At 41.9% G+C, this 21,182-nt stretch overlaps 1 pseudogene; it reads left to right on the top strand.

The window, feature by feature from the left end:
* LOC139835741 (uncharacterized) overlaps positions 1-21,104 on the top strand; it is a 30,466-nt pseudogene extending 9,362 nt beyond the window's left edge.
* The last annotated feature ends 78 nt before the right edge of the window (positions 21,105-21,182 follow it).

Genomic DNA, 21,182 nt, shown 5'->3' with positions numbered 1-21,182 from the left:
TATAACAAATTGATGGCTCTTCATAGCAGCAATATCAAGCCTTATAGGGGTTAATTGCACATCAGTCGGATCAAGAGGAAGTTCTAGATGTGATAAAATGTGTGATGCAATAATTCCTCCAAACATAGGCCCCTTGCTAGACAAGCGGTGAGCAATAAGAGAACCAAGATGATAAGGTGTCTCTCCAGTAAGTGCAGCAATTAAGAAAGCAAGATGATAGCTAGAAATATTGCTAGTGTTCTCCCTACCAAGAATGCTAGTAGCAATGTAATAGACAAAATACTTAATGGCGGGGAGTTGGATGTTTCTTATCTTGCCACGCTGAATGGTGCGAAAGTCATCATTGGTGATCCCTCGATAGAGCTCCAGCAAGGCCCTGGGGTTGTCCTCAATCCTCCTTGCTATACCTACAGGGCAATACCCAATGCAACACAAAATTCTTCCAATTTCATAGTAATAGGATCACCATAAATCTTGAATGCAAATGTCGGGTGATAGTGCTTGTTGTTGAACTTGAAGCTCTCAACAAAGATTTTGGTGAGCATGAGGTATTGCTCCCTTTCATCTCCCATATAGGCGGTTAAGCCCGCCTTATCAACGAGGGTCAAGAAATCATCCAGCAACCATGCATTACTCAAAAAGTCATAACATGGGAAAGATGAAGCGTTAGGGACTCCATTGTCTTCTTCGGGCTCGAAGCTTGGCGCGATGACATCCTCATTGTAGGATCGCCTGAATTGGGTGGCGGTCCTAGAGGGCCTTCCGGTGCTTGTCGTCTCTCTCTCAAACACTTCTCCAAAGTTAAAATTATCCATCTTCCTTTTCTGAAATTTTTCAACAAACATTATAAAATTTGATTTGGTGACATATAATTGAGGGGAACTACTATAGGAACTTGCTAGAGTACTAATCATGCATCAAAACTAGTTTCTACAACTTAGAACAAGCATGCAAGCTCACTAAACATGTTACCTACAATAGCAAAATGTTCAAGATATACTCAACCAAACAAAATTCTACTTGGATAATCGAAGGAGTCACATACCGAAGAGTAAATGTGCCAAATTTCAGACAGAAATCTGGGCTGAGCAAAGAGATCGAAAAATCTTGAGCTCTTGGGCAGAAACGTGAGTGAGAGAAAGTTGGTGCGAGTTTTTTCGGGAGAGAGAAGAGAGTGGGAGGAAGAGATAAAGAAGTGGGGCAAGGGGGAGCCCACACACCAGGGTGGCGCGCCCCCCTTCCAGGCCACGCCGGCCTGTGGGGTGCCACCCTGGGGTGCCCCACTGGTCATCCCCAGGTGCTCCCAGGTGCGTCTTCGAAAAATAGGACCAACGGTATAATTTTTGTGAATTTTTGAAAACTTTGAAAAATACACATTTCTGGGTATTAAGTTTATTATTACTGGGCAGAAAAAGATTTTGAAATTTCTGTACAACTAAGGAACTTTGCAAATCAAATGTGCTACAGCAAGTAAAACAAGTGGGGGAAGAAAGAGATGTTGTTTACCTCCTATATGCATATAAAAAGTATTTGTTAACAAGGTTGATCAAGTCTTGCCACCAAATAAATTTTACATAGCATAAGAAGAAATAAACCTCAAATCAATCATGTTACCTTGAATTGTATTGATATGGATCCAATCATAAGATTTTTATATCCTTCTTTAAGCTCATATATAGGACAATCGATAGTTCCAACTTTGATAGTTCTCACATTAGAAATAGTATTAACTCCACATACTTTATCAACCCTCTTGGGGAAATAGACGGTATGCTCCTTGTCATCAACATTGAAAGTAACTTTTCCTTTATTGCAATCAATAACAGCCCCTGCGGTGTTAAGAAAAGGTCTCCCAAGAATAATAGACATATTATCATCTTCAGGCATTTCCAACACAACAAAATCAGTTAATATCAAGCAGTTATTAGTAACTTGAACAGGAACATCCTCACATATACCAACAGGAATAGCAGTAGATTTATCAGCCATTTGCAAAGATATATCAGTAGGTATCAACTTATCTAAATAAAGTCTCTTGTAAAGAGAAAAAGGCATAACACTAACACCGGCTCCCAAGTCACATAGAGCAGTTCTAACATAATTATTCTTAATAGAACAAGGAATAGTAGGTATACCTGGGTCGCCCAACTTCTTTGGAACTTTGCCATTGAAAGACTAATTAGCAAGCATAGTGGAAATCTCCTCATTGGGGATTTTCCTTTTGTTAGTGACAATATCTTTCATATACTTTGAATAAGGAGGCAATTTAATAGCATCAGTCAAAGGGATTTGCAAGAATAAAGGTTTCATCCAATCACAAAATTTATTATAGTGTTCTTCTTCCTTCGATTTTAATTTCTTAGCAGGAAAAGGCATTTGCTTTTGAACCCAAGGTTCCCTTTGATTACCATGTTTCTTAGCAATAAAATCTTCTTTAGTATACTTTTTATTTTAGCATGCCTTTCAGGTTCATCTTCTACCTCTTCTTTATCAGAAGCATCATTCTTATCATTATCATTATCATTATCATGTTCATTACCACTTTCAGTTTCAGCATCGGAAATAGAAATACTATTAGGATCATTAAGAGGTTCAGAGGATTCTACAACATTTTTATGTTTCTTCTTCTTTTTCTTAGAAGGAGCACTAGGTTCAGTTCGTTGAGAATCTTGTTCAACTCTTTTGGGATGCCCTTCAGGATATAGAGGATCCTGGTAGAGACACCGCCTCTAGTTGTTACTTCATAAGCATGTTTCTCTTTAGAATTATTTTTTAACAAGTCATTTTGCACTTTAGTGAGTTGATCAATTTGAGTTTGAACCATTTGAAAATGTTCAACAAGCATCTTAACATCATTGGAGGTTCTCTCCACAATATCATGCAAATTGCTAATAGCTTGAGAATTTTCCATTAGATGATTCTCTACTCTCATATTAAAATTTTCTTGCTTAACAATATAATTATCAAACTCATCTAAGCATTGAGCAGGAGGTTTTGAATACGGAATATCTTCCCTAGTAAAGCGTTGAAGGGAGTTTACCTCAATCATGGATGAAGGGGGAATTATCTCGCATAAATCTTCTATGGGAGGTAGATTCTTCACATCTTCGGATCTAATACCTTTCTCCTTAAGAGACTTCTTGGCTTCCCTCATATCTTCATCATTCAATTTAATCAAACCCCTCTTCTTCAATATTGGCATCGGAGTTGGTTCAGGTGTAGTCCAATAATCATGATTCCGGCCTATTTTAGCCAATAATTCTTCAGCTTCGTCTAGAGTTCTTTTCCTGAAAACACAACCAGCACAACTATCCAAATATGCTCTAGACTCAACGGTTAGTCCACTATAGAATATATCAAGTAAATCATGTTTTTCCAAATCATGTCCAGGTCGAGCTCTGATAAGAGAGCAAAATCTTGCCCAAGCTTCAGGCAATTTCTCTCCATCTTCCTGGTCAAAGCTATAAATTTCCTGTAAAGCAGCATCTTGAGCACTAGCAGGAAAGTATTTCCGAAAGAAAACATCAAGCAAATCACCTGGACTTTTAATAGAACGAGGAGGCAAATTATTATACCAAGTTTTAGCATCATCCTTTAATGAGAAAAGAAAAAATTTAGCAACGAAATAAGTACGCATCTTGACATCATCAGAAAACAAGCTACTCATAGAAGAAAGTTCATTCATGTGTTCTACAGCACTTTCTTTTTCAGTACCACAAAAGGGTGTTTTCTCAACAATAGCTATATGAGATAGATCAAGAGAAAAATCATAATCTTTATCCTTAATGCATATAGGAGATGTGGCAAATTTAGGATCAGGAGATAGCTTATGTCTAACAGTATATTGTGCGAGAAATTTTTTAATTTTTCTTGCATCAGTAATAGCATTGCATTTATCAATAAAATCATCATTAAATTCCACATAATCCTCATCAAGATCATCACTAGAATAATCAAGTTCAGGTGAATTAACAGGTGTAGCAGCATTAGGAGTTTCAGTATTTTCAATTTGTCTAGACCTAGCAATTGTAGCATCTAGAAAAGATCCCAATGAACCACTATCATCAAGCACAACAGAAACATTATCAATATTATGAGAATTTTCAGATTCAGCAGAAGTACCAGCAAGTGAAGATTGCGGCGGTGAAACAAGTTGACTTATCACAGATGGTGAATCAAGAATAGCAGAAGTACTCAGAGTTGTACCTTTTCTTGTAGTGGATGGTAATATGGCGACTTTAGGATCGCGAGATTTACCCATGATGGAGAATTTGCAGAACAATATCAATCCAAGTGAACCTCCAAATAAAGCTATGCTCCCCGGCAACGGCGCCAGAAAATAGTCTTGATGACCCACAAGTATAGGGGATCGCAATAGTCTTCGCGGGAAGTAAAACCCAATTTATTGATTCGACACAAGGGGAGACAAAGAATACTTGAAAGCCTTAACAGCGGAGTTGTCAATTCAGCTGCACCTGGAAACAGACTTGCTCGCAAGAGTTTATCAGTAGTAACAGTTTATAGCAGTAGCAGTAGTGAAATAATAGCAGCAGAGTAACAGAGACAACAGTAGTGATTATAGTAAACAGCAGGATTAAAATACTGTAGGCACAGGGATGGATGACGGGCGTTGCATGGATGAGAGAAACTCATGTAACAATCAAAGCAGGGCATTTGCAGATAATAATAAAACGGTGTCCAAGTACAAAGCAATCCATAGGCATGTGTTCCGTATATAGTCGTACGTGCTCGCAATGAGAAACTTGCACAACATCTTTTGTCCTACCAGCCGGAGGCAGCCGGGCCTCTAGGGAATCTACTGGATATTTAGGTACTCCTTTTAATAGAGTACCGGAGCAAAGCATTAACACTCTGTGAACACATGTGATCCTCACATCACCGCCATCCCCTCCGGTTGTCCCGATTTCTGTCACTTCGGGGCCTTTGGTTCCGGACAGCGACATGTGTATACAACTTGCAGGTAAGATCATAAAACAATGCATATCATGATGAAATAATAACATGTTCAGATCTGAGATCGTGGCACTCGGGCCCTAGTGACAAGCATTAAGCATAACAAGTTGCAACAATATCATCAAAGTACCAATTACGGACACTAGGCACTATGCCCTAACAATCTTATGCTATTACATGACCAATCTCATCCAATCCCTACCATCCCCTTCAGCCTACAGCGGGGGAATTACGCACACATGGATGGGGGAAGCATTGCTGGTCGATGGAGAGGCGTCGGTGATGATGATGGCGATGATCACCTCCAATTCCCCGTCCCGGCGGAGTGCCAGAACGGAGTTTCTGGTCCCCGAGACGGAGTTTCGTGATGTGGCGGCGTTCTGGAGGGTTTCTGGCGACTTCGACTTCGTCCTCGCGTTTTTTAGATCGAACCCTTTAAGTAGTCCAGAGGAGGGCGTCGGAGGCCAGCCGAGGGGGCCACACACTAGGGCGGCACGCCCCCCTCCTGGGCCGCGCCGGCCTGGTGTGTGGGGCCCTCGGGCCTCCACCTGGCTTGCCCTTCTGGCTCCCTGAGTCTTCTGGTAAAATAGGCCCTTTGGTATAAATTCTGAGGATTTTCCCGAAAGTTGAATTTCTGCACAAAAACAAGACACCAGAGCAATTCTGCTGAAAACAGCGTTAGTCCGTGTTAGTTGTATCCAAAATACACAAATTAGAGGCAAAACAATAGCAAAAGTGTTCGGGAAAGTAGATACGTTTTGGACGTATCAAGGCCCAAGTCACTTCTTTTATGAAGGACTTGGTAAAGGGTCATGAGGGGAAGCAATTCCCCAGTGACAAGAGTGGACTTGGATTCAACTCCAACAACAAGAACAAGTCCACCTCGCAGAAGCGGAAGAAGGGCCAAGGGCATGTGAAGGACCCCGCCAAGATTGTTTGCTTCAAGTGCAAGATTGAAGGGCATCATGTTAGATTGTGCCCCTTGAAGAAGAAGCCACTTGGCGTGAAGAATCAAGGGAAGCGGCCTCAAGATGGAGCTCAAGGTCTACCTCAACTTGAAGAAGGGCCGCTACCCGAGAAGGATCAAGCCAAGGCTCCCGTTGTGGAGAAATCAAGTGAGAAGAAGGGGAGGAGAAGAAGATGCTACATATGCCGTGAGAAGGGCCACATCTCCTCCTTTTGCACTAATGGTAACTCATCCAACCCTATCTTGATCCATGGTGCTTACTCTCTACATAAGGATAAGGTTGGCGATGTGTTTGCCAAATATGTTGGCACTCAAAGTGGTTTCGCAAAAAGAACCATTTGGGTTGCCAAGCCTATTGTGACTAACTTCTTAGGACACAACTTTGTTGGGGACCAACAAGCCAAAACTTGATCAATAGGTACAAGTGGAGGGCATGGAGGATTGACTAGCTCATGAAGACTTAGGGGATCTTCATTATTCTCACTTCCTCAAGTCAAGTTGTATTCCTCTTATCCTTTACCCATGCATCTCCTTGCGGTAACGAGTCCTCAACTCCTTTACATTGAAAGTTACTCGCCCCCCTTCTTACATGTGTTGGTTTTGTACCTTGCATGTGATTGTGTATGTTGTGCTTCCTACTTGCTTATCTTGCTTCTTATATGTTGGGTGGCACATCATGTACAATTGTTCTTTGTTGAGCCTATTGCATCTTGTTCATATCTTAGTTGTTGGCTCATGTGAGAAATTAATGGACTATCCCATTTTGGGGGAGTGATATGCTTCGTGCATTTCACGATCCTAAAATGTGTGATATGATGAATTAAAATCCTATAATGTCCATTAATTATCTCACTTGGTTCTTATTTGCCTCTTGCACGGAAAATGTCTTTATCACATCATGGGGGAGTATTGTGCCGTGTGCATTTTACAAGCCTAGAAAATGTGAACATTTGAGGTTGTGTCACATAGAGTTGATATTATATATTATCTTGTTCCTATGTGACATGTGTGCTCAAACAAATCCCACTTTACCATTTGCTTTCTTGTTGTGAAGATAATCTTGGACATACTCACAAACTACATATGGATATTTCCTATACACCTCTTCTCTTTTGACAATTGGTAATAAATTGTGTAGTATTGTTCTGGATCATCCTCACATTTGGCTCTTGTGCTAAATTGCTTCATTTCTTGCCAAGAATTTGTCCTTGTGGGTTAGACTCCCATTTGTCTTCCTTACTTCTTTTGGATCTCCTTATTTCTCTTGAACCTTGTTGGTGGTTTGACAAACATGATTGAGCAAATCCCACATTTGTGCATTTTGTATTCAAATGCAAAATTCTAAATGGTGCACTAATTTTGGGGGAGCTCTCATATGTTTGCTAGAACACTCACTTGTTTCAAAAATTTGACCTTGGAAGACAAACCTTTTCTTTTCGGTACATTTGTGCCATCATGAAAAGTGTTGAGGGTTTGGTTTATTTAGAACCTTGCTTTCTTTGGGAGTGGGTTATCTCATTTCTTATATTTGGTTTAGATTCTTAACATGAGATAAGTCCTTGAGCATACTTGTTTTGGATATCTTGCTCTATCTCTCTTGTACCTATCTTGTGTGTGCATGTTTCTTTGTGAATAAATGTCTCCGTGATGTTGTCCACTTAGAGAAACTTATACACATAAGAGATGGTGCATATCTTTTGATATCCCTCTTTGTTGGAGTCTATTCCTTCATTCTTATTTCACTCTTTGATGACTTCACAAAGAACTTGGCTATGAGTGCTCATTTTATACCATTTGCATCTTCAAGCACTCATAGTTGGTTTTGGCACATGCTTTGAGTGGTCTTGTGAGAGTAATGATGCCATGCTTGTGCACCTTATTCTTCAATGCAAATTGTTTATCTTGTGCACAAACTTTGGCGAGCTTCCACATAATTACTGAGAGCATTGTGTTGGTTCATTGATTGCTTGCTTCATAGTGTCTCACCTTCATATCCTCTTGCAATCTTTGATCCTCAATATAGTTTGATTTCCTCCGAATATTCGTCATTGAATATGTGCATTTGATTTCACTCACAATTATGAGAAATGCACAACTTATGGAGGAACACTCACTATGTTGGCCTTTCAAACCTTTCGTCCATTTTGGCAACCGATGCCAACGGGGGAGAAGTTTGGAGGGTTTCGATGCCTTGCATGTGTTGCTTTGCATGGTTGAATATTTAGAGGACACTCCGCTAGGCTTTAATTGCCGGTATATGCAATGAAATTCAAGTTCATTCACACATGCATATATTATGGGGGAGTTTGTTCTAAATATTTAACTTGGGTTGTTCGCTAAATTCCATATCTAAACCCTCTCAAAGAGATTGTCATCAATTACCAAAATGGGGGAGATTGTAAGAACATGTCCTTTACCCCATGTGTGGTTTTGGTAATTGATGACAATCCCTATGGACTAACGGTTGCATTGAGAATAAATCTTAGCTCAAGCCCATAGTCATGTTGGACTCAAGGTTGTAAGATGGAGAAGACGGAGTACAATGATGAAGATGGTGTCGAAGAGAGAAGATGGCGTAGAAGATGAAGAGAGAAGACGACATAGAAGATGAAGAGAGAAGACGGCGTTGAAGATGAATGAAGACGGTGGCGTGCGTACAAGATGAAAGAAGACGGTGGCGTGTATGTTGGAGGAAGACGGTGGCATGGACAATGATGAAGACGGTGGCATGGACAATGATGAAGAGAGTGAAGACGGAGCTTGCCGACTCGAGAAGAACGCGCAAGGACTAGGTTTGTGCTCGATAGGATAGTGGGTCGTATCATCGGAGAGAGCTCAAACCTTGCATGCATTGCATCGTGTTCTTGGTTCTTCTTGGTTCTTATGCATGAAACGGATTTCGGTTGCATCGCATGTTGCATATGCTAGAGTGATGATTTTCCCGATATACCGTATTGAGAGGTTACACCTCTATGACCATGAGAAAATCATCACTCACTCCTTTGCATGATTTCACCTTGTAAAGATGTAGCTCTTGTCGCCCTCTTTCCAACGAAATTGGTTTCATGTCATTCCGAATTTCCTAGCTCGAGATATTGCGTTTTTCGTGTTGCAGATAAAAAGAAAACGAAAATGAACGTTGTTGGGCCAGGCGGTACTACCGCGAGCGGTACCGGTCTAGATACCGCACGCGCAGTTTTGTATACTGGATCGCGAGCGGTACCAGGCCGGTACCGGCCCGGTACTACCGGCCCAACTTTATTTATTTTCGTTTTCCTTTTTTTTCACCTCCTCTCGCTCTTGGGCCACCCTCCTGCCAGTCCGGCCCAGCCACCGCTGCCTTGCCCCGCGTGGGCCGCGCCTCCGCCGCCCAGCTGCCGCTGCACCACGCCCCGCCTTGGCCCAGCTCGCCAAGCGAGCTCGCGTCCATGCCGCCTCGCTCGCCCGCGGGAGAGAGCGCTCGCTCTCGATCCCTGCCGGCCGCGTTGACCCCGCTCACCCTCGAGCCCCGCGCCTGCCTCGCTCCCGCTCGATGCTGCTGCGCGCGCCATCTCTTGCTCACTGCTGGTTGCTGCGCGCGCTGCCTGCTGGCCCCACCTGCCCATGCACATGCACTGCTATGCTGCTGCACTCGCTGCTCTCTCTCTCTTGTTGTTTCTTCTGATTTGCTCTGTTTTGCACACAAGCGGTAGTACCGCTCCGCAGAGCGGTACTACCGGTTTCGGGACGATTCAGATCTGTTTTCTGCACAGTTTGCACGCAAGCGGTAGTACCGCTTCGACAAGCGGTAGTACCGCTTTGGGCGTGGATTTGACTGTTTTTCAGCCCCAACAACTATATTTCTGGGTCCCCTATTTATACCTCTCTTCCACCTCTGCCCAAACTAACCCCTCCCCTTCATTCTCTCTCCTCCATTATTGACCTTGGGTTCTTTCTTCCTCCTCTTGATCCCCCCACTATTTGTTGCATATTTTTGGGGGAAAGGAGAGAGGAGATCTAGATCTAGAGCTTCACCAATTGAATCCTCCTCTAAGTGAGAGGATCTTGCTAGATCTAGGTCTTGGGGTTTCTTGGTGTTTCTCCTCACTTTGTTCTTCCTCCCTTATTCCCCCAATAGCTTCTTCTAGCTTTGTTGGAATTTGGGAGAGAAGAACTTGGGCATCCTAGTGGTGTTCTTAGCCATTGCATTAGGTGCATCGGTTGTGCTCTCTCCGGGGTTTCGATCTCGTAGGGTGTGTGTGTTCTTCCTTAGTGGATCTTGGTGTTAGGGTTCCTTTGTGGGGCATTGGAAGGGTTCCTTCGTGGGGCATTGGACGGGTTCCTTCGTGGGGCACTGATAACCCACAAGTATAGGGGATCGCAGCAGTCTTCGAGAGAAGTAAAACCCATATTTATTGATTCGACACAAGGGGAGGTAAAGAATACTTATAAGCCTTAACAACTGAGTTGTCAATTCAGCTGCACCTAGAAAAGCACTAGTAACAGGGGTGATGTGAAAGCAGCAGTAATATGAGAGCAATAGTAACAGTAACACAGCAGCAATATCAGTAACACAGGAGCAATGGCACCAGAAAATAGTTGATACTACTTCCAATGACATATAGAACGAGTATATGATGATGAGAGATGGACCGGGGTTCCCAGCGATCTACACTAGTGGTAACTCTCCAATAACAAGTGTTGGGTGAACAAATTACAGTTGGGCAATTGATAGGATTGAATAGCATTAAGAAAGAACATCAATTCATTAATCATGTAGGCATGTTTTCCATATATAGTCATACGTGCTCGCAATGAGAAACTTGTACAACATCTTTTGTCCTACCAGCCGGTGGCAGCCGGGCCTCTAGGGAATCTACTGGATGTTAAGGTACTCCTTTTAATAGAGTACCGGAGCAAAGCATTAACACTCCGTGAAAACATGTGATCCTCATACCTACGCCTTCCCCTCCAGTTGTCCCAATTTTTGTCACTTTGGGGCCTTTGGTTCCAGACATAGACATGTGCATACAACTTGTAGATACAATCTAAGCAATAATTATAGAGCTTAAATCTAAGATCATGCCACTCGGGCCCTAGTGACAAGCATTAAGCATAACAAGATTGCAGCAACAATAACTTCACAAACTTTATAGATAGACTAATCATAATGTATCATCCATCGGATCCCAACAAACACAACACCGATTACATCAGATGGATCTCAATCATGTAAGGAAGCTCATGAGATAATTGTATTGAAGTACATGGGATAGAGAGTACCAACTAGCTACTGCTAGAACCCGTAGTCCATGGGGGAACTACTCACGGAGCATGATGGAGGCGGTGGCGTCGATGGAGATGGCTTCCGGGGGCACTTCCCCGTCCCGGCAGGGTGCCGGAACAGAGACTTCTGTCCCCCGAATTGGAGTTTCGCGATGGCGGCGGCGCCCCTGGAGTCTTTCTGGAGTTTCGACAATTGGTATCGAGTTTTTAGGTCGAAAGGGCTTATATAAGCGAAGAGGCGGTGCAGGAGGGGCAACAGGGTGCCCTCCCCATAGGCCGGCGCGGCCAGGGGCTGGCCCGCGCGGCCCTATGGTGTGGGGGCCCCAGGCCTCCCCTCTGACTCCCCTTCGGTGTCCTGGTCCGTCTCGGTGAATTATGATGTTTGGTCTTCGTTTTGTTGAATTCCGAGAATATTGCCTGAACAGCCTTTCTGGAACCAAAAACAGCAGAAAACAGGAACTGGCACTGTGGCATCTTGTTAATAGGTTAGTTCCGGAAAATACATGAAATCATCATAAAGTGCAAGAAAAACATGTAAGTATTGTCATAAAACAAGCATGGAACGTCAGAAATTTTGGATACGTTGGAGACGTCCAACGTATCAGCATCCCCAAGCTTAGTTCCTACTCGTCCTCGAGTAGGTAAACGATAAAAAGAATAATTTCTGTAGTGACATGCTACTTACATACCCTTGATCATACTATTACAAAGCATATGAAATGAATGAAGTGACTCAAGGCAATGATCTATAGTTGCTAACAAATAGATAACATATAGCAAAACTTTTCATGAATAGTACTTTCAAGACAAGCATCAAAAAGTCTTGCACAAGAGTTAACTCATAAAGCAATAGATTCAAAGTGAAAGCATCGAAGCAACACAAAGGAAGATATAAGTTTCAGCGATTGCTTTCAACTTTCAACATGTATATCTCATGGATAATTGTCAACATAAAGTAATATGATGAATGCAAATAAGCAAGTATGTAAGAATCAATGCACAGTTAACACAAGTGTTTGCTTCTAAGATGGAAGGAAGTAGGTAAACTGACTCAACATAAAGTAAAAGAATGGCCCTTCGCAGAGGGAAGCATTGATTGCTATATTTGTGCTAGAGCTTTGGTTTTGAAAACATAAAGAGAGCATAAAAAGTAAAATTTTGAGAGGTGCTTGTTGTTGTCAACGAATGGCAGTGGGCACTCTAACCCCCTTGCCAGACAAACCTTCAAAGAGCGGCTCCCATTTTATTCTATTTTTGGGTGGCACTCCTTCCAACCTTTCTTTCACAAACCATGGCTAACTGAATCCTCGGGTGCCTGCCAACAATCTCATACCATGAAGGAGTGCCCTTTTATTTTAGTTTTATTATGATGACACTCCTCCCCACCTTTGCTTTCTCAAGCCATGGCTAACCGAATCCTTCGGGTGCCGTCCAACAATCACATACCATGGAGGAGTGTCTATTTTTGTTAATTAATTTGGGACTGGGTATCCCATTGCCAGCTCTTTTTGCAAAATTATTGGATAAGCGGATGAAGCCACTAGTCCATTGGTGAAAGTTTCCCAACAAGATTGAAAGATAAACACTACATACTTCCTCATGAGCTATAAAACATTGACACAAATCAGAGGTAATAAATTTTGAATTGTTTAAAGGTAGCACTCAAGCAATTTACTTTGGAATGGCAGAGAAATACCATGTAGTAGGTAGGTATGGTGGACACAAATGGCATAGTGGTTGGCTCAAGGATTTTGGATGCACGAGAAGTATTCCCTCTCGATACAAGGCTTAGGCTACCAAGGCTATTTGAAGCAAACACAAGTATGAACCAGTACAGGAAAACTTACATAAGAACATATTGCAAGCATTATAATACTCTACACTGTCTTCCTTGTTGCTCAAACACTTTTACCAGAAAATATCTAGACCTTAAGAGAGACCAATCATGCAAACCAATTTCAACAAGCCCTACGGTAGTTCTCCACTAATAGGTTCAAACTACATGATGCATGAAATTAAACATGGTCTACTTGAGAGCTCAAAACAATTGCCAAGTGTCAAATTATCCAAGTCAATATGAGGCATTTTCTTTTTCCAACCAAATAACCATAAGTATTGTAGCTTCCAACTTTTATCATTGAACATTAAAAGTAAAACAAAGAATAAGTGTTCATATGAAAAAGCGGAGCGTGTCTCTCTCCCACACAAGGATTGCTAGGATCCGAATTCATTCAAACACAAACAAAACGAAAATAAACACACAGACGCTCCAAGTAAAGCACATATGATGTGACCGAATAAAAATATAGTTTCAATAGAAGAAACCTGATAAGTTGATGAAGAAGGGGATGCCTTGGGCATCCCCAAGCTTAGACGCTTGAGTCTTCTTGAAATATTCAGGGATGAACCACGGGGGCATCCCCAAGCTTAGACTTTTCACTCTTCTTGATCATATATCATCCTCCTCTCTTGACCCTTGAAAACTTCCTTCACACCAAACTTCTCATAAACTTCATTAGAGGGGTTAGTACTCAAAAAACTTGAATCCACTTTTTAGTCCTGTAGTGACACATTGCAAGAACTCAATAAAACATTAGCTACAGCTCTCCACGTCTAGAAAACCTTGCTTAAAGTCCACAAGAGACAATGCAAAAAACAGAGATAGAATCTGCCAAAACAGAACAGCCAGTAAAGACGAATTTCAAAGAGGTACTTCCATTGCTCAAATCAGAAAACTCAAAACTAATGAAAGTTGCGTACATATCTGAGGAACACGCACATAAATTGGCAGATTTTTCTGAGTTACCTACAGAGAATCATTCCCAGATTCGTGACAGCAAGAAATCTGTTTCTGCGCAGAAATCCAAATCTAGTATCAACCTTCTATTAGAGGCTTCACTTGGCACAACATTGCAATAAAATAAAGATAAGGAGAGGTTGCTACAGTAGTAACAACTTCCAAAACACAACAAAACAGTAGCAAAATAAACACATGGGTTATCTCCCAAGAAGTGCTTTCTTTATAGCCATTAAGATGGGCTCAGCAGTTTTAATGATGCACTCGCGAGAAATAAGAGTTGAAGCAAAAGAGAGCATCAAAAGGCAAATCCATAACACATTTAAGTATCACCCACTTCCTATGCATAGGAATCTTGTACACAAATAAATTCATGAAGAACAAAGTGACAAGCATAAGAAGATAAAACAAGAGTAACTTCAAAATTTTAAGCATATAGAGAGGTGTTTTAGTACGATGCAAATTTCTACAACCATATTTTCCTCTCTCATAATAATTTTTAGTAGCTTCATGAATAAACTCAACAATATAACTATCACATAAAGCATGTTTCTCATGATCCATAAACATATAATTTTTATCAAGCTCAAAAATAGTGGGATTAAAACTTTCAAATCCAATTTTATCAATAATATAACATGATGATTGATCAATCTCAAGAAATATGGGACTCATAGATAAAGTCAAGAACTCTCCAATCCCATTTTTATTAGTAGTACAATTAATATTATCAAGTAACATAGGACCATCATCTAGAGCTTTATCATAAACATTTGCTACGCAAAACTCTTTAGTACCATGCATTTCGACGTCAGGCACAAACAAAGCATTATCATAAGATTTATCAAAGTAGCATGGATTATCATAGATAACAGTAGCATAATTATTCTCACAAGTTTTACTTATAGGAAATATTTCAAGAGAATCCACAGGAACATAACATTCAACCTCTTTCGGTAAGCATGGGGGACAATCAAATAGTGTAAGAGATAAAGAGTTACTCTCATTAGAAGGTTGGCATGGGTAGCTAATCCATTCTTCCTCCTTTTGTTCATCACTCTCCTCTTCTTTTTCATACAATGAGCTTTCAGGTTCATCAATTTCTTCTTCCACAGGTTCCTGCAAATTGTGAGTGCATTCTTGTGCATTAATGAGTCTCTCTTTATAATCAATGATATAAGGATTATCAGTGTAACTTTCATTGCAAAAATTAAGGATAGAAGAGACATAATCTTTAAGGTCCTTACAAACAACACAAGTTTCATAATTTTTAGCCATGAAGTATTCTATCTCAGAGGCTCCCATAAATAAGACATTGTTCTACCTCTTCGAACCCAAGATGAATATAGCTATTCCAATTATAGTTCTTAATTAAAACTTCTTCACTAAAGCCACATTGAAATTTCAGATGTTTAGTATCCTCTTTAGAGCAACAATTTATATCATGGCATTTAAGCAAAATTTTAGCAATTGTATTCAATTTTTCTATCATAGCACTCATTACTTTATCAGTTCTTGATTCTCTATAATTATTATAATATTCTATAAGCTCCAAGTAGGTTGTGGGTTCTCCCATAACAGCAGTTTTTAATTTTTAGGGTTTTCAATTTTTTATGGATTTTTGGGTATATGAGAAAAATAAAACAAGACAAAAAGAAACTAGACAAAAGTAAACTAAGCAAAATAACACTAGACAAAAATAAACTAAGCACAAATAAACTAGATAAAAGTAAACTAAGCAAAACAAAATAAAACAAAATAAAAACAGAGAGAGAGGTAGAGTGTACTTCCCAGGTGAACTTATGAGTAGAGCTATGCCTCCCCGGCAACGGCGCCAGAAAACAGTCTTGATAACCCACAAGTATAGGGGATCGCAGCAGTCTTCGAGGGAAGTAAAACCCAAATTTATTGATTCGACACAAGGGGAGGTAAAGAATACTTATAAGCCTTAACAACTGAGTTGTCAATTCAGCTGCACCTGGAAAAGCACTAGTAACAGGGGTGATGTGAAAGCAGCAGTAATATGAGAGCAATAGTAACAGTAACACAGTGATGTCTACTTCCCCCTCCTTTTCCTGTAGACAGTGTTGGGCCTCCAAGAGCAGAGGTTTGTAGAACAGCAGCAAGTTTTCCCTTAAGTGGATCACCCAAGGTTTATCGAACTCAGGGAGGAAGAGGTCAAAGATATCCCTCTCATGCAACCCTGCAACCACAAAGCAAGAAGTCTCTTGTGTCCCCAACACACCTAATAGGTGCACTAGTTCGGCGAAGAGATAGTGAAATACAGGTGGTATGAATATATATGAGCAGTAGCAACGGTGCCAGAAATTAGCTTGCTGGCGTGTAGTTGATGGTGGTAGTATTGCAGCAGTAGTAACGCAGTAAAACAGTAAACAAGCAGTAATAGCAGTATTTAGGAACAAGGCCTAGGGATCAGACTTTCACTAGTGGACACTCTCAACATTGATCACATAACAGAATAGATAAATGCATACTCTACACTCTTGTTGGATGATGAACACATTGCGTAGGATTACACGAACCCTCAATGCCGGAGTTAACAAGCTCCACAATTCAATGTTCATATTTAAATAACCTTAGAGTGTAAGATAGATCAATACGACTAAACCAAGTACTAACGTAGCATGCATACTGTCACCTTCATGCTAAGAAAGGAGGAATAGATCACATCAATACTATCATAGCAATAATTAACTTCGCAATCTACAAGAGATCATGATCATAGCATAAACCAAGTACTAACACGGATGCACACACTGTCACCATTACACCATGTAGGGGGAATAAAACTACTTTAATAACATTGCTAGAGTAGCACATAGATAAATTGTGATACAAAATACATTGCAATCATAAAGAGATATAAATAAGCACTTCACTATGCCATTCATCAGTGAATAAGTATTCTGTGAAATATAGCCTAAGAGACCCACACGGTGCACACACTGTCACCTTTACACACGTGGGACAAGGAGTCTCCGGAGATCACATAAGTAAAACTCACTTGACTAGCATAATGACATCTAGATTACAAGCATCATCATATGAATCTCAATCATGTAAGGCAGCTCATGAGATTATTGTATTGAAGTACATAGGAGAGAGATGAACCACATAGCTACCGGTACAGCCCCGAGCCTCGATGGAGAACTACTCCCTCCTCATGGGAGCAGCAGCGGTGATGAAGATGGCGGTGGAGATGGCAGAGGTGTCGATGGAGAAGCCTTCCGGGGGCACTTCCCCGTTCCGGCGGCATGCCGGAACAGAGACTCCTGTCCCCCAGATCTTGGCTTCGCGATGGCGGCGGCTCTGGAAGGTTTCTGTGGGTTTCGTCGAACGTGATAGGGTTTTCGCGACGGAGGCTTTAAATAGGCGGAAGGGCAGCCTCGGAGGGGGCCTGGGGCCACCACACCATAGGGCGGCGCGGCCCCCCCTCTGGCCGCGCCAGGGTGTGGTGTGGGGCCCCCAGGGCTTCCCTCTGGCGGCTCTCGGGTGTTCTGGATGGTTCCGGGAAAAATAGGAACCTGGGCGTGGATTTCGTCCGATTCCGAGAATATTTCGTTACTAGGATTTCTGAAACCAAAAACAGCAGAAAACAGGAACTGGCACTTCGGCATCTTGTTAATAGGTTAGTTCCAGAAAATGCACGAATATGACATAAAGTGTGCATAAAACATGTAGATAACATCAACAATGTGGCATGGAACATAAGAAATTATCGATACGTCGGAGACGTATCTCACAGCAGCAATATCAGTAACACAGGAGCAATGGCACCAGAAAATAGTTGATACTACTTCCAATGACATATAGAACGAGTATATGATGATGAGAGATGGACCGGAGTTCCCAGCGATCTACACTAGTGGTAACTCTCCAATAACAAGTGTTGGGTGAACAAATTACAGTTGGGCAATTGATAGGATTGAATAGCATTAAGAAAGAACATCAATTCATTAATCATGTAGGCATGTTTTCCATATATATTGTCATACGTGCTCGCAATGAGAAACTTGTACAACATCTTTTGTCCTACAAGCCGGTGGGAGTCGGGCCTCTAGGGAATCTACTGGATATTAAGGTACTCCATTTAATAGAGTACCAGAGCAAAGCATTAACACTCCGTGAAAACATGTGATCCTCATACCTACGCCTTCCCCTCCAGTTGTCCCAATTTCTGTCACTTTGGGGCCTTTGGTTCCGGACATAGACATGTGCATACAACTTGTAGATACAATCTAAGCAATAATGATAGAGCTTAAATCTAAGATCATGCCACTCGGGCCCTAGTGACAAGCATTAAGCATAACAAGATTGCAGCAACAATAACTTCACAAACTTTATAGATAGACTAATCATAATGTATCATCCATCGGATCCCAACAAACAAAACACCGATTACATCAGATGGATCTCAATCATGTAAGGCAGCTCATGAGATCATTGTATTGAAGTACATGGGATAGAGAGTACCAACTAGCTACTGCTAGAACCCGTAGTCCATGGGGGAACTACTCACGGAGCATGATGGAGGCGGTGGCGTCGATGGAGATGGCTTCCGGGGGAACTTCCCCGTCCCGGCAGGGTGCCGGAACAGAGACTTCTATCCCCCGAATTGGAGTTTCGCGATGGCGGCAGCGCCCCTGGAGTCTTTCTGGAGTTTCGACAATTGGTATCGAGTTTTTAGGTCGAAAGGGCTTATATAGGCGAAGAGGCGGCGCAGGAGGGGCAACAGGGTGCCCTCCCCATAGGCCGGCGCGGCCAGGGGCTGGCCCGCGCGGCCCTATGGTGTGGGGGCCCCAAGCCTCCCCTCTGACTCCCCTTCGGTGTCCTGATCCGTCTCGGTGAATTATGATGTTTGGTCTTCGTTTTGTCAAATTCCGAGAATATTGCCCGAACAGCCTTTCTGGAACCAAAAACAGCAGAAAACAGGAACTGGCACTGTGGCATCTTGTTAATAGGTTAGTTCCGAAAAATGCATGAAATCATCATAAAGTCCAAGCAAAACATGTAAGTATTGTCATAAAACAAGCATGGAACGTCAGAAATTATGGATACGTTGGAGACGTATCAGGCATTGGAAGGTTTCCTTTGGTGGAGTGTGTTAGCCTCTTGTGGCGCATCGCATCCTTGGTGGAGTTGGTTTCCTTGGTGGAGTGTGTTAGCCTCGTGTGGCCCAGAGCATCCTTGGTGGAGTTGGTTTCCTTGGTGGTATGTTGTAAGCCTCTTGTGGCCGTGTACTTGAGAGCCTCCTCGTTGTGGAGTTGCCTCAAGCTTGATACTTGGGAGTTTGCCCAAGCTTGTACGGGTTCGGTGACCACCCTCAAGGGTCCCTTAGTGGATCGAGGCTTTCCTCCTTGGAGGAAAGGCTCGAGGAGAATACGGTGGCCCTAGTGGCTCATTGGAGTGCCTCGTGCCTCCACACCGCTCCAACAGAGACGTAGCACCCTTGGGTGTGAACTTCGGGTTACATCGTTGTCTTCTCGTGCACCGGTTACTTCTCGACCCGAGCTCCTTTACCTATGCGCTTTACATTGTGATATCTAGCATGCTCGATGCTATACCTATCTTGTCACCTTGTTGATCATCATGCTAGCATAGTTTATTGGAGCACTTAGGCAAACCCCTAGTTGTTAGGCCTTGAGCTAAACTAGTAAACACTTGTAGTTTTATTCCGCCTAGTTTAGCTCTCAAGTAGAAGTTTTTATACACCGCCTATTCACCCCCCCCCCCCCCCGCCCCCTCTAGGCGACGTCCTAGAACATTCAGCAGGGATTAACAGGACTCGGCATAAATTCGGTGAAGTGCATGAAAAATAAGGCTGGAAGGAAAAAAATCCCTTTTGACATTGATGCATTGGAAGCCATCCCTCCTTCCGAGCGCACCACCATACGACAATTAGCTGAAGCTATTAACATGCCGAAGAGCACTGTTTTTTGGAGGTAATTTTCATAAACATTTGCATGGTTTAATGTATTTGACATCATCCTACTCGTTGTCTAAAATCCTTACAAAAAATATGTTCTTGTGTAGGTTGAAGGAAAAGAAAATAAGGCGAGTTACTAGTGAAGTCAAGCCCTCGTTGACTCAAGATAATATAAAGGCACGAGTGATATATTGTCTTCAAAATATTGAGCCTTCCACGTTCCATGACAATCCCACGTTCAAGGCCGGATTCAACATTGTTCATATCGATGAAAAGTGGTTCTTCCGAATCCAGAAGAAGCAAAACATATATTTAAGCCATAGAGAGGAGCCCCCGCACAGAGAAACAAAGAATAAGGGTCATATCCAAAAGATCATGTTTATATCCGCGATGGCTAGACCTCACTATGATGTCGAAGGGAACTGTATTTTTGATGGGAAGATTGGTGTGTGGGCTTACGTTGAATGGGTTCAAGCTCAAAAGAGAAGCGCTAACATGTTTTCTTATTTACAACTTTTGTACATCACAAATTTACCTTTCCAATGTATGTGCACTAATTTTGTTTCTTATAGGTTGAGGGGCGAGTGGGAACTGAAGCCTTGCACCGACGTGAACAAGGAAAAAAGTAGGGAATACTTGGTTAACTTTGTGCTACCGGCTATAAAGGCAAAGTGGCATGCGAGTGATAGGTACTAAACCATCTACATTAATGCGAGAACCCATATACAACCCGACGATCCTGTTTTTCTTATGGAGGCTGCTAGAGGAGGTTGGGATATTAGGATGGTTTTTCAACCACCTAATTCACCCGACACGAACATACTAGATCTTGACTGGTTTGCGTCGATCCAATCACTTTTCCAAAAGAAAATGCCCAAGACTCTCATCGAAATTCTTGAAAAGGTTAACCAAGCTTTAGCCGAATATGAACCTGACAATCTCAATAGGTTCGTTACTATTATTCTTGTTACTTTTTTCAAGTTTCACTAGACTTGAATTTTAAAATTATTTTGATTTTGTAGGATATTCTTGAGCCACCAAAATTGCATGAGGGAGATTATACGGAAAATGGGGAGCATTCACTATGATGTTCCACACATGAAGAAACAAGTTCTTCAGAGACAAGGACGATTGCCTGTTCGTTTGACAATTGAGAAGGAGTATGTAGATGCAGCAATAGCGTGGCTGAACTCAACTTGATAATTCTGTCCAACTGTATTGTTGTACTTTGT

The sequence above is a fragment of the Lolium perenne genome, chromosome 2, assembly GCF_019359855.2.
Source record: "Lolium perenne isolate Kyuss_39 chromosome 2, Kyuss_2.0, whole genome shotgun sequence".
Classification (NCBI taxonomy): Eukaryota; Viridiplantae; Streptophyta; class Magnoliopsida; order Poales; family Poaceae; genus Lolium; species Lolium perenne.
This window is presented reverse-complemented; position numbering and strand designations above follow the sequence as displayed.